Raw genomic sequence first — 14,221 nt, forward strand, 5'->3', positions numbered from 1 at the left:
ACCGACGGACGCCGGGGGACCTGACGTGCCTGGGTGGGGGCTCGGGGTGGTCAGCAAAACCCTTCAACACTCAGACCCAGGTCTGAACTCGGCCTCCCTGGCTTGAGGCCAAGTACAGGTGGAAGCCGAGGTGGACAAGGAGAGGGAGGAAGTGGGTCGAGGCCCTCAGATCTCTCACACCCCAGGCAGCATGGTGTAGAACCGCTTTTTCACCCGACACCCCAGAACTACACTAAAGAGCTTAGGGCTTCCCTCTCCAACACGAGGGGTCCAGAGACCCAGCAATGTGCTTAACTAACAAGTGAACCCTACACCCCTAAGGTGAGTGCAGCGCCAGCCCGGCCACCACGAGCACACGGCCACCTGGCAACCCGAATTTACAGAGAAAACTCTCGAAAGGCTACAGAAACAGCAGCCAGTGGGCAGCTACTGCCCTGTGCAGTCGGTGGCTGTCTTCATCTTAAAACGCCTCCTCTCTCTCAGGCACCTGCCGAGGCAGCAGCTTCATGAACTACTTCCTGGCTGGCTGGCTTCTCTATCAGCCAGGCCCGCATGGCAAGGGGCAGTGACCACTGGGTAGCCAAGCGCAGCCCAGCCCCAGCCCTCCCAGGAGAGGTTCCTTGGAGACACCCAGCTTCTCCAAGATCTAGCATCTGATACCAAAAAAGAAAAAAAAAAAAAAAAGCCACTGGAAGCACATTTTGAAAGTTGCACGCTTAAAAAGATCCTTGTTCATTGATATTTGGTGGGGTAATTAAGCTAATCTAAACAAGGGGACCTTGTCTAGCCAGTGAGTGGGGGAGGAGCCACAGCCCTGGCTGGGCTGCAAACCAGACTCCTGTACCCCCCAGGGGCTCTGACCACGCCTATCACCCACTGGGGGGCTCTGTACCCAACCCCTCGCCCTCAGTGCTTCCCGGCCTGGGGTCTCCCCCTGCCACAACCACGGGGTCACCACAAAGGTTCCAGAGACAAACCTGAAGAACCACAGCAGGCGAGCCCGCAGCCATGCCCGCGCCCATCCTTGGCAGAAAGCGGGCTTCCAGCACATTCCAGCTCCACAAATTACAGACATGGCCGTGCCAGGGGTGTTCGTGAGGAGGGCATGGGCAGTGTGGACTGTCTGCCACCTACCGCGGTGGGCCTTCAAGCAGTCAGTCGCAAGCCTTCCCCCTCCCCGCTTCCCAACACACACTCACCATCCTGGGCCTGGGAAGAGGCATTGCACAGAAAGGTGTGGCAGTCGGCCCTCAGTGCTGTCCGTCCACGCCCTGCCCACCTCCCCTAGCAACAGGGATCCAAACCAGCTGGGCGCCAAATGACCTGGCCCTGCCCGGGCTGCTCTCGCTGGCCCAGCAGCCACTGCCGCAGCCGCCCCTCCCCCACGGCCCCGGCCCGCCAATAAGCAAAGTTGGAGAGGCACAGTGCAGACCACGATCCGCTTCTGCGATGCGGCAAGGGCCAAAGCTGCGGCACACAGGGTTCCCGCACAGGAAGTGGAGAGCCCCCCCTGGGCCCTGGGCGCCAGCCAGGTGCCAGCGCCGCCGCCGCCACCACCAAGGTCACCTGGCCCACAGGAACGAACCCAGGCGCTTCAAACACTCCAATCCCTGCCTCTACAGCCCCAGCAGGCACAAGATCTATCTTGCAGGAGACTGATGTCCCAGATTCTGGGTTTGACCCAGGGCCCCCAGGCACTTGCCCCAGGGCCCCCCACCCCTCCATCACAGCAACCTCTCCGCAGCATTGGGTCCAACTGCACACTCCTTCACTCCCAGGCTGCAGACCCAGGAGGGCAGGGGGAGTATTTGCACTTGTCGGGGCGGTGTGCGGGGGTGCTCTGGGCTCTCACAGTCACCCACTTACCCAAGCCTACCCAGATTGCCACTGCACCCTACCTGGAGCATAAGGCCAGGCCAGTCGGCGACCAGCGCCCTCCAAGGCATCTACTCCCACCCCAGCCAGCTCACCAACCAGCCTCCCTGGGGCCCCAGTCCCAGGGCTGCGGGACCAGGGAGGCCCCGGCCAGGAACCTACAGCCACACTCCATCCGCAGCCTCCCCGGCAGAGACACACCGAAGCCCGCTCCTGCCTGCCCCCTCCTTCTGGACACCTCAGGCCCTCCTGGGGGCTGTCCCGTCTGAACGCAGCTCCGCACAGGACTCAGGCCCGAGGGGCAGAACCCACCCCCTTGCAGAAGAACGGGTTAATCGGAGAGGCGCGCGTGCACTGGAGGGCGGCGTTAGGGAGTGGGGGCTCCTCCGCAGCCCGGGCTCTGCAGCAGGGGCAAGGTGGGCCTCAGGAGACAGGGCTCTGCAGAGCCCCAGCAGGGAGGCCCGGGCGCTAAGGCAGGCCCCGAGGTGTGCGGCCGGGGCGCCCGCGGACGCGGGAAGTGTGCAGGGTCGGGGCGGTCCAGGCTCCAGTCCGCCAAGTTAGAGCCGGGGGGCCGGGACGGCCTGCGGCTGCTCCCCTGCAGGGGCGGCGCGCCGGGGGCCGAGTCCGGAGCCGGTGCGCGGCCCGCGGAGCTGCGGGCTGGGGCCGGGCGGGGGCAGGTGCAGCCCCGGGCACCGGAGGGCGGCCGGCGCGCGGGTGGGGGCGGGGAGCAGCAGGTGCCCGGGCCGGCACAGCCCAGGTGCGGGGTCCGCGGGGCGGCGGCGGGGCCGGGCGCGGCCGCTCACCTGTCTCCTCGGGCCGGGGCTCCGGCGAGGGGGAGCCGTGGGGCGGCCGGGGCCGGGGCCGGGGGCGCGGGGGGCGCGGGCGGCGCGGCGTGGGGAGGGGCGGGGGCGGCGGCGGGCTGCTCCCTCGGCCGGCCGGCCGGGCGCGCCGTCAGTCAGTCAGTCAGCGACGCGGGCGCGGACAGAGCGCGGCGAGGCTGCGGCCGGCGCGCGGGGACAACGCCGCTTTATCGGGTCGGAAACAGCCGCTCGTCGCCGCTTCCGCTGACGCAGCGCCGGCCCCTGCGCCTCATGACTATGCAGCAGCCGCCGCGGCCGCGGGGCGGAGCCGGAGGCGGGGCCCGCCCCGCGCCCTCCCATTGGCTGCCGCCGCCCGGCCCCGCCCGCGGAGCCCCGCCCCCGCGCCGGCCCCGCCCCCGCGCCCTGCGGTCCCCCGGCCCGGTGGGGGGCGCCCCCACTCCGCCCCGGGGCCCCCAGGAAGGCGTCCCCCGCGCGCCCCCGGCCCTTCCGTCTCCCCGCCGACGGAGGGGTGGGCGAGCTGCGCCCCAGCGCCCCGAGCCGCGGCGAGGCCAGGTGGCTCTGCCCCAGGTGCTGCAGCCCCCTCCCCAGCCGCGGGCACTGTCCCGCCTCCCCCTGCTTCCCAGCCGGGCACTGCCCCAGCCCGCGGCCAGCTCCTGCAGCCGACCCGGAGGCCGGGGGAGAGGGCTGCGAGGCATGGACTGCCGCAGCTCCCAGGACCTTGCTGCCCCGCCCCGCGTCCCGCAGAGACCCCCCAGGAGCCTGAGTACGGAGCAGCAGGGGGAGCTGTGGGTTGCACGGCCTCCTCCCTGGAATCCGACAGTAGCAAGTGTTGGCACGGCAGCGGAGCCACTGGAACTCCAGGGCTAGAAGCGGTGCAGGCGCCTTGGGGCCGCCCCTCAAGTCCTTGGTGCCCACAGCTCCAGCCCAGGACGCATCCGCTAACGCCTCTCCATCCCCAACGCCGCTGTTCATGGCAGCCCGTTGTAGGGTGACTCTACCTGGAAATTGCAACTACCGGTGCAGGTGACCCCCACAGGGTGACAGGAATGTGTGTGTGTGTGTGTGTGTGTGTGTGTGTGTGTGTGTGTGTGTGTGTGTGTGTGTGTGTGTGTGTGTGTGTGTGTGTGTGTGTGTGTAGGGAAGGCAGGGCAGGGCACCCGGAAGGGAGGAGTGTCGGGACCAGGTGGGGGCTGCTTGCACCCCATCCATACTCCATGGGGTTTTCTCAGTGTGTGTGCAACCCCTCAGGAGAGGCTGGTCGGACAGAGCCCACCCACACCTCACCCGTGCCTTAACCTGGCTGGAAATGGCCCCGTGGTTGTGAGGCCACAGCTGCATGCTGACGGCATGGCACTAGGGCGTCTGCTGTGTCCCTGCTGACTGCAGGGCCCCTGGGGTGGGTGTGGGGGCTGTGGCCACTGCACAGCCTCCTGCTGGCTCTTGGGAAAGCACGGAGTAGTCGGAAGTGTGGATGGTTTCCACCCTATCATGAAAACACCACGCTGGTAGGGACCTTCCATCTTACCTTGTGGCCAGAGGACTTGGCAGTTGAGCTTAATTGCTCGCTAATTGCCAGTGCTGCTTGGCTCATTCGTTTGCATTCATTTGCTAGCATGTGCCCCCGAGTGCCTCGCTGGACTCAGAGGTCGGGCTGGGAACATGATCCAGGCCCCTCTCCTTACTGATCCCACCATGGGCCGGCCGTTTCGACCCAGTGAGGGGTGGCTCTCCCATACATCAGGCTTCTTGTGAGCAATGTTTAGGAGATCCTGAGAGAGCGAGGATTGAATTCCGTAAGCCAGAGTTACTCACAGAGATCAGACGGAGCGGGGCCACAGCAAACGCATCTGCACGGTGCCGTGTTCCCCGTGCTGTGTGTGCTGCGTCTCCGCACAGCCCAGCTGCTCAGGGCCTCTCCCCAGCTGCCACTCACACAGAAGGGGGCGAAAGACTTGTGTGGTCTGTGGTCCTGCTTCTCCCCGATGCAGCCCCTTCGGGAGTGGTGAGCCCCGCATCTTGGGAGGAACAAGCCTGGCTCAGAGAAGCCCTCTTGTCCAGAACCAGAAGATGTAGACGATGGCCTGGCTACAACCCAGGGCAAAACTGGGCCCTCAGCTGCTGTGGGCAGTGCCCTGCGCCTGGCTGAGCAGTGTTGCCCCATCTTAAGGGCTCCCACAGACAGGGCAGCGAATCTGTGTCCTTCCTTTGTAAGCGTGTCCACCACCTGGGTGCCTGGGAGGAGCCAGCATGCTGGTACGTTTAGGTCTGCTCTCCAGCTCACATGTGGGCATTTCAGAGCAAGGCTGCATCCCTCTCCACCATGGTCCTCGGGTGGGCACACATTCCCCTCAGTCAGGTGTCACCTGCAGATGGACAGCTGGGACACAAGAGGTGTCCTGCACCTGCTGGAAGGTGGCAGAGCCAGGAGTTTCACCTGGGCTCCATCTGGTCGGGTGTCAGTTGCCTAGGTTTATAGATGAGTGAACGACGCCCACCAAGGTACTTCTTTGCCCTTGCTCTGCATCCTTCCCTCCCTGCCCTCTGCACACTTCATATCCAACACCCCTTTTGCTCACAGAGGCGCTGAGGTCTGGGGGGAAGACCTGGAGCTGCAGGACGGGGGAAGGGTGCAAGGTGGAGCCAGCCTGCCCCGTACCTCTCATGTCTCCCTGGCTGGCTAACCGTCCACTTCTGGAACTTGGGGCCTGCCATGTTCTCTTTCAGGAGCGTCTCTACCACGACCCTGCCAAGGCAATGTCTGATAAGCAATGACTTTTAGCATCCAGGGTTCTGGACAGGAAGGAGGTGATCGCATGCTGGCCTGGCACCAAGAAATTCACCCATCCCTTTTATTTATTTTTTTAAAAAGATTTATTTTTTATTATTTTTTTATTGGAAAGGCGGATATACAGAGAGGAGAGACAGAGAGGAAGATCTTCCGTCCGATGATTCACTCCCCAAGTGAGCGCAATGGGCCGATACTATGCCAATCCGAAGCCAGGAGCCTCTTCCGGGTCTCCCACGCGGGTGCAGGTTCCCAAAGCTTTGGGCCGTCCTCGACTGCTTTCCCAGGCCACAGGCAGGGAGCTGGAAGGGAAGCAGGGCTGCCGGGATTAGAACCGGCGCCCATATGGGATCCCGGGCGTGCAAGGCGAGGACCTTTAACCACTTGCGCCACCGCGCCGGGCCCCCATCCCTTTTATTTTAAAAAGGCTTTTTTATCTGAACTTCAGAGTTACAGAGAGAGAGGGCGAGAGACAGAGATCTGTGTTTTAGTTCATTCCACAGATGGCTGCTGTGGCCAGTCCTGGGTCAGGCCAAAGCTAGGAGCTTCATCTGGGTCTCCCACTTGGGGTGCAGGGGTCCAAATACTCGGGTCATCTTGCTGTGCTTTCCCAGGCACATCAGCAGGGAGCTGGATCAGAAGTGGGTCAGCTGCCATAAAGGATGCTTGCACAGGTGGCAGCTTCACCCAGTGCACAAGTTATAGAGGGAGAGAGATTTTCAGCCCTTGGTTCACTCTGCAGAAAGCTACAATAGCCAACACAGGGTCATGAAGCCAGGAGCCGGGAGCTTCATCTGGATCTCCAGACGGTTGGATCCACATAGGGATGCTGGAGTTGCATATAGCAGTTTTGCTCACTACCTCACAGGGCCAGTCCCAGCCCCACTTTTTTTTTAAAGGCTTTTATTGGAAAGGCAGATCAGATTTAATGGAGAGAAGGAGAGACAAACAGATCTTCCATCGCTGGTTCACTCCCCATATGGTCACAATGGCTGGAACTGAACTGATCCGAAGCCAGGAGCCAGAAGCTTCTTTCAGATCTCACATGTGGATGCAGGGTCCAAAAAAGGCCACCTCGACTGCTTCCCCAGGCCACAAGCAGTTAGCTGGAAGTGCAGCAGCTGGGACACGGACTGGTACTTATACAGGATCCTGGCTTTTGCAAGATGAGGATTTAGCCACTGAGCCATTGTGCCATCTCCCCCCCTCCTTTAAAAACAAGTACAGAACTGCAATCCATCAGCTAGCTAGCCGATGTACACCTGCTGTTCACCTGCTCTGAACCAACTCCGCTCACTGCTCCCCACTCACCTGGTGCTGCTGTCCGTACTGGCCCTGGTCCTGTGCACCTGATTCTGTGTCTGTGGGGCCAGAGAGTGGAGAGAGGGAGGGACAGAGTCCCTGCTTCATGACCTGGGGGAGGGGAGCAGCCTCCTGGAGTGCAGTTGGTGGGGCCAGGCCCTGTAGGATCCACATGTCTAGCAAGGCCATGCCTTCAACTGCCTCCTCCCCGACAGGAGCGTGCTTGTCAGAGTGTAGCCCCTGGGGTCAAGTTCAGACGCCCAGTGGGACTCTCAGGCCCAGGGCTTCCTGGGATCACACAGCCCCCACCCGGGTTACGTAGCTCCCTGAGCACCTACAGTCGCGGAGGCACTGAGGCACAGAAAGGGGAGGGGGTGTGAGCGTGTTTGGCACCAGCTATGCCTTTCTCCCCTGTCTTATGCTGTATGGTTAAATACATGCATAAAGAAGCAATGAACTGGTACCTGCTTGGTCTTGGTGCCTTGGATTAAGTTCTCTCCTAAAAAATGAGGGTGGGAGTAGGTCTTGGCGATGCATGACGGACTGTGCACACGTGTGTATATGTTGGGAAGGGGGTAATTGGGGACTAGAAGGGTGAGCCCATTGGGCTTGTGCTGCCTGAGCTGGGTGATTACGGACAGTGTGCACAAGGCACACGGAGCAGCCTGGGAATTCCTGAAGACTGCCTTTCTGCTTGTCCCCACTTGGCGTCTGCGACCGGAACACCTGGGTGTCCTGCTGGGGTTGCAAGGCCCACGGGAGAGCTTTGTAGCCACTGTGGTCCTGGTGTCCTGGGGAGCCGCTGGAGGGTCCACCGAGCCTGAAAGTAGGTGCACACAAATCCCCAATCTGCTTGGCATGTGTGGTCATTTCCAAGCCTGGCAGAAAGGGGGCGCTGGGGCCCAGTAGGACAACTAGGTGTGCGCCAGGGCCCAGATGCCGGCACTCCTGAACCCGCACCCCCAGGAAGGCAGTCTTGCCTCCCACAATCCCCACACCCAGTTTCATGCGCAGCTGTTGCGCAGCTCCTGAGCCAGGCCAGAGCGTCACGTGGCTGCCCAGGCTGTGACTCTGGTCTCCATTGGGACTCAGAGTTTCCACATCTATAAAATGGGTCAGAACGATGCTCCTCTGGCCGAGCCTGGCAGGGGCTCTGACGGTGGCGATGGTGATGGGCAATGACCACGAGGCACCAAACACTAGCGAGGGCCTTGCCCAGTCCAGGCTGTCCCCCTTGCAGGGGGCACTTGCTATCTCTTTCTGCTAAAGAGGAAACGGAGGAATAAGAGAGCAAGCGTCAGGCAGCAGGTGGACTTGAACATGCGTGGTCTGGCTCTGAGGCCTTGAGCTCCCTGCCCCTGCGCCACGGGGCCCCCAGGAGCCAGTCTGAGGGGCAGGCAATGTCCTAGAGCAAACAAGCCTGGAAGAGTGAACTTAGCGACCCTCCTCTGTGGGGCTGCCTGACCCCAAGTGATGTGGGGAGGTCTCTCACACAGTCTGAGGGGAGAGACCTTGCAGTGTCCACGTTTCTAGTCCACTCGCACAGAGGGGCAGACTGGAGTGGCAGGGTCCCTTCAAGTCGCACCTGGCACAGGAACTCACAGCTGAGAACCAGGCGCCCAGGGTGACCTGCACGGAGGCAGGGGGAGAACCAGGTGCCCAGGGTGACCTGCACGGAGGCAGGGGGAGAACCAGGTGCCCAGGGTGACCTGCATGGAGGCAGGGGGAGAACCAGGCACCCAAGGTGACCTGCACGGACGCAGGGGGAGAACCAGGCGCCCAGGGTGACCTGCACGGAGGCAGAGGGAGAACCAGGCGCCCAGGGTGACCTGCATGGACGCAGAGGGAGAACCAGCCGGGTGACCTGCATGGACGCAGGGGGAGAACCAGGCGCCCAGGGTGACCTGCATGGACGCAGGGGGAGAACCAGGCGCCCAGGGTGACCTGCATGGAGGCAAGGAGCCAACCGCCTGTGGCAGGTGACTAGGTGGGGCTCCTGGCACAGGGTTCAGGGTGAAGGCAGGTGACGTGCGGGGCCACCCTGCCTGCTGGTGTCAGCATAGCAGGGCAGCTCCCAGGACGCTCCCTCCTCCCTGAGGGGCCCCGGGTCACCAGCCCCAGCTGCATGTCTGTCTCCGAATCATGGCCCTGCATCCTCGGGGCGGCTCTGCCTCCTGCTGCCCACACCAGTTCTCCTTCCAACTGAGCCCCCTCTCATCCGCAGGTCTTCCTGTCTCACATGGGCCTTCTCCAGGAGGCTCTCACTGACCGCCTGTGTTACCTCTGACACCAGTCCTTAGAGATCACATGTGCCGTCCTGTGGGACGGAGGCAGGGCCAGGAGGCGAGGGGTTCCCTGGGCACCCCCATGGCAGGCGCCCAGGGCTGGCCAACGTAACTTCATTCATGCACTCATGCTTCAGTGGATGGTGTCTGGGCTCCCACTGCGCCATGACTGCCCCCTGTGACCTGAATGGATATGGCAAGTTAGAGGGTGACAGTGGTTGTGGCGAGACTCTCCAGGAAGGGGGCTTTGGGGAGATGTCTGAAGCAGGGGGCAGGTGAGGGTACAGAAAATGAATGACCACAGAAGGCTATAAATGCTATTGAGCGTGGGCAGTGCCCTCAACTGAGTGACAGAGGACTCCAAGGGCACTGAGCTAGAGCAGACACCAGGGGAACAATATTTTAGGAGGTCCTCGAGCAGCTGCTGGACAAGACCTGGGGTCAAAGGCTGTGGGTTACCTGCTGACAGAGGGGAGCTGGTGACCTTAGCTATAGCATGGATGCACCATGAATGAGTTGGGGATGGCCATGAATGCATATAAAAAACTTCCCCGGGCCTCAGCTTTGAAATGTGTGAAATCTGTGAAATGGATGTTATACAGTCATAGCTCTGGGCGGAAGACAAGGCCAGGAGCAACTGCTCACAGGTCCCATCCACACTGGCCACTGCTTGAGGGTCAGAGAAAGCCACAGGAGGTGGGGGTCCATGGCTGTGGTGTGGGCAGGGCGCTCTGGACTGAACTGTGGGCCCACCAGGTGGGCTATGGGCCAGCCAGTAGTTCAAAGCCTGTTGCTGGGGGGCTGACTCAAGTCCAGAGGCAGCAGCTGGCCGGCCGCCCCAGGCCTGTCCTGCTGGAGTCTGCTGGACTTCCTCAGCCCCAGGGAGCTCCCAGGGCTGGGCCGAGCTCCCAGCGTCATCTGCACTGGGACCACGGCAGGCAGTGGGTGGGGGCTGTGCCTGTGCCGCCCTGGGCCAGCTGGGAAGGGTGGAACGGCAGGCTGTGTGTGAGCAGGGAAGGTGGCCCAATCGCCCTCGATCTGCAGTGTGGGAAGCTGCTCTGGGCTCACCTCTGGGCTGGGCTGCGCTGGGGGTGGGTGGGGCTGGAAGCAGGGCTCCTGCACAGGTCGGTAAACAGGGTCAGGCTCAGCAGGGGAACAAACAAGGTGTGGCTGTCTGCAAAAGCAAGCCAGGCCTAAGCCAAGGGACCAGGGGGACAGCATTTAACCAAGGTGGGGGGAGATGTCTGAGTGAGGGACTGGCGTGGCAGCTCAGCACGGTAATCCTCCAGCCCGTGGCATCGGCAGCCCACATGGGCACTGCTGCTCCACTTCCCAACCAGCTCTTTGTTTATGCCCTGGGCAAGCAGTGAAGGATGTCCCAAGTCCTTGGGACCCTGCACCCATGTAGGAGACACACAGAAATCTCCTGGCTCTTGGCTTCAGATGAGCTCAGCTCTGGTAATTACAGCCGTTTAGGGAATGAACCAGCAGGTGGAAGACCTTCTCTGTCTCTCCTCTTTGTAAATCTCCTTTCAAACAAAAATAAATAAATCTTTTTTTAAAATGGGCTCAGAGTGTGGGCAGGGTCAGTGTGTGGGCAGGGTCAGGGCTGGCCTGTAGGATTCACTGTGGGTCACCCTTCAGGCTGGGACTGGGGTCAGGGCTCTGGCCAGGAGTGAGAATAGGACTCAGCCTGGGCTGTGACGCTGCCCACCCTCAGCCGGGCCAGCTGGCAGCTCCATCTACCTTCCTCTCTTTCGGTCAAGGCAGCAAGCATCCCTCCGAGTACCACACATTAAAGGCCTCATCACCTGCTCCCGTATCCCCCCATCCCTCCCGCAGGCCCGTCAGGTCTCCATGGCACCGAGCATCCTAGGAAATGTCAGGGACAGAGTTCCACCTGTGCACCCACCCAGGCTGCTGGGGGAGCTGCCCGAGGTGGCTTCCCGGGTTCAGCTTAGATCCTGGCTGCCAAGGCCAGTCCTTGATCATAGCAGAAGCTGCGCCAACCACACACAAATGGACTGTGGCACTGGGGAACATTTCGCACCAGCCTCAGTTGGACGCAGGATACCTGGTGCTGTCTTTGGGCCCCTGAGGCGGTCCCAGCCAGTTCCCACTAGCTGTTGGCATGATTGCCTGAGAAATCGGTGGGCACTCCTTGGAGACCGCCCACCTGGGGTGGGACAGAGCCCAGAAGACAATGGCAAGGAATCAGAATGTGTGAGGCACACAGGGATGGATGCCTGCAGGGAGGGGGCGGGCAGGTGCGCGGGGGAGGGTGGCGGTCAAGGCAGCAGAGTGTGCTAGTGGAGGGAGTGACCCGGGAGAAAAACGGCCAGCAAGGGGCGTGCAGGGCAGGGCTGGGCCACGCAGGCACAGGGCAGCTGCTTCCCTGCAGTGCACTCAACTGAGGCTGCTCCAGACCCGGCCCCCTTATCTCTAGCTCGGAGCTTCTCCATGGGGGCCTCTTCTAGCCCTCAGCCATCTGTCCAAGAGTTTGTAGGCTCAGGGCTGGAGCTGATCTTGGCCAGCCCTCCTCCTCCAGACTTTGGCTACCACTTGCACAGACTTTCTGGAATCATCTTTTAAACCCAGCAGTCCAGATGCTGCTCCATGCAGAACTCTCCCACAGCCTGCGCTCTCCCTGCTCAGTCCAGAGGCCCCCTGCCCTCCTGGAGGCACCAGCTGGCCTAGCCAGGGCTGCATTGGCTGTAGGGCTGGGGTCAGTGAGGAGAGGGAGAAATAAGGCTGGATTTACAGGGGCTGGGGCTGGGCTCACTGGGGGAGGCTGTGTCGGTCGGCTGGGGAGGTTCAGCTGAGTGGAGGGTTATTGGCCAGGGCTGGGCTCACCGGGGAAAGCTGTGCCAGCCAACTGGGAAGGTTCAGCTGAGTGCAGGGCTGCTGGCTGGGGCTGTACCCCATGGCAGGTCATTCAGTCTCCAGGCTGTTTGAATGGGCCAAGTGCTATCATTATCCCCTTTACTCAGATGGGGACACCGGGCCCTGCCACAGTCCCGCGACATACCCGAAGTTGCCCAACTGACGTGACAGACACGGGGCCAGAGTCCAGGATTTTGGATCCCAAGAGCTATGATCAAGAAAGAACCTGGTGGCCCGTGTGTTGGTAGAGCTGAAGAGCTGCTGCCTTCGGGGTCAGCATCCCATATGGGCACCAGCTCGAGTCCCAAGTGCTCCACTTTTAATCCAGCTTCCTGTTAATGTGCCTGGGAAAGCAGCAAAGGATGACCCAAGTGCTTAGCCCTGTATCCACATGGAAGACCCAAAAGAAGCTCCTGGCTCCTGGCTTCAGACTGGCCCAGCTCCAGCTGTTGCAGCCATTTGGGGAGTGAACTGGGGGATGGAAAGATCTCCCTCTAACTCTTCCTTTCACATAAATAAAATAAATCTTTTTAAGAAGTAGAGTGAGACTGATGTTGTGTAGAGGACCACATGTGGAGAGCCACGACTTCTCCCAGAAGTGACTGAATCATGGCGGGGGCAGCTGGGTCATTCCCCACCTCCTCCACCGAGGGGCTTCACACTGCCCGGGCCCTCATTTCCTACCTGGCTTCTGCACACGGGTGTCTCATGATACATAGGCCCCCTGAGGCCGTGACAGTGCTGTGGCTGGCACTGATGGAGCCGCTGCTGCGTGCCCAGCCCTCCTAGGCCCTGGCTCACCTAACAGCACCTGTGAGGGCCCACACAGACCTCAGCCTCTCTGCCAGCTGCCCCTAGGCTGTCCTCAAGGCCAGGAACAAGGTCACCTGTGCTGCAGGGGGTGCGGCATAGGTTAGGAGGCCCACCCAGTTCTTGCCCAACCTGCTGGATCAGTCTGACACCCCACGCCCCAGGGAACCCTCAGCTACGCCCTCAGCATTTGGGGACTCCAACTTTTCCTCTGACAAGCCCCACGTTCCAGGAGCTTGGGCCTCCTTTCTCTTGGCCTGGGACTCGGCAGAGCATTGCATGGCTCCATAGCTGCAAGCCAGGCAGGGGGCCACACACCTAAGCTGGCAGCCGACTTCCTGGGTCCTGCTCCGGGCATACGGGGCACAGGAGGTGCTTGCTGGCCGCAGGGGGGTGCACGCAGCTCAGGCCACCCGCACTCACCCTGGGTGGTGGGTCAGAGGGTCAAGGTGACAGTCTGAAGTCAACAGCCCCAGTCCCCTCTATTCTGTGAGCTGTGGTGTCACACAGCCTGTGTTCACCTCCCAGGGCTCAGTTGATCCACGTACAGGGTGTGTGAGCACCTCACTGCAGCGCTGAGAAGGGAGACCTGTAGGTGACCACATGAGGCCTTAGGTGGGCACTTGTGGGCACACACCTGCCTGCTTCATGCCCTGGCCCATAGGTGAGCATGCTTGCACACGCGTGCAGCACACACACATCCCTTACTAGGGCGTGCACGTGGAGCAGGTGAGGCCCTCCTTTCTGTTTGCAGAGTGGGGGAAGATGGGGTGAGGCGTGGCCCGGCACTCTCGGGACCCCGGAGTGCTCGGGGCTCAGCTCTGAGCTGGCTCACTCACCATGCCACCGGTGCCTCTGAGCTCATCCCCACCGTGCAGTTGCTGGGCCACAGGAAGTTGGGAATGGATGCAACCACCCCCACAAGTGCACGCTCTAAGTACAGCTGCTCCATCTACCAAGGCCAATGGCACCTTGCTTGCAGGCCCGTGGTGGAAACAGGACCCAAATCTGGTGTTTGGGTACCATTTTGAAAGAGACATCAGCAAGAAATCTTCACAATTGTTTTTTTAAATTTTTTGTTTTCTTTCAAATATTTATTTTACTTATTTGAAAGACAGAAAGGGAGAGAGAGGTCTTCCGTTTCCTGGTTAACTCCCCGGATGGTTGAAATGGCTGGAGATGGGCTGGTGTGAAGCTGCGAGCAGGGAGCTTCCTCCAGCTCTGCCGTGTGTACAGCAGCCCAAGCGCCTGGACTATCCTCCACTGCCTTCCCAGGCCATTACCAGGGAGCTGGGGCTCGGGCTGGCTTTAAAAACTTGAGTTTTAAAGAAGTTTACTTTGGATCTAGTCCGTAGCCTTGGTCCAGATGCTCAAGTTTGACTTTAAATGCCTCAAACCTCTGACAATTGCGCAATAGCTGAAGCTGTCAATCTGAGGCCTTGACCTTGAGGCTCCAGCTG

General features: G+C 61.1%; 1 protein-coding gene across 1 annotated transcript in view; it reads right to left on the reverse strand.

The window, feature by feature from the left end:
• The window catches only part of SLC45A4 (solute carrier family 45 member 4), a 49,511-nt gene extending 46,778 nt beyond the window's left edge, over positions 1 to 2,733 (reverse strand). The window contains exon 1 of the mRNA XM_040988569.1: positions 2,679 to 2,733. The gene's annotated coding sequence lies outside the window, so the exon portion shown is untranslated. The remainder of the gene's footprint in view (positions 1 to 2,678) is intronic.
• Positions 2,734 to 14,221: the final 11,488 nt, after the last annotated feature.

This window comes from Ochotona curzoniae, unplaced genomic scaffold, assembly GCF_017591425.1.
Source record: "Ochotona curzoniae isolate NIBS_2020 unplaced genomic scaffold, NIBS_Ocur_1.0 contig_4917, whole genome shotgun sequence".
Classification (NCBI taxonomy): Eukaryota; Metazoa; Chordata; class Mammalia; order Lagomorpha; family Ochotonidae; genus Ochotona; species Ochotona curzoniae.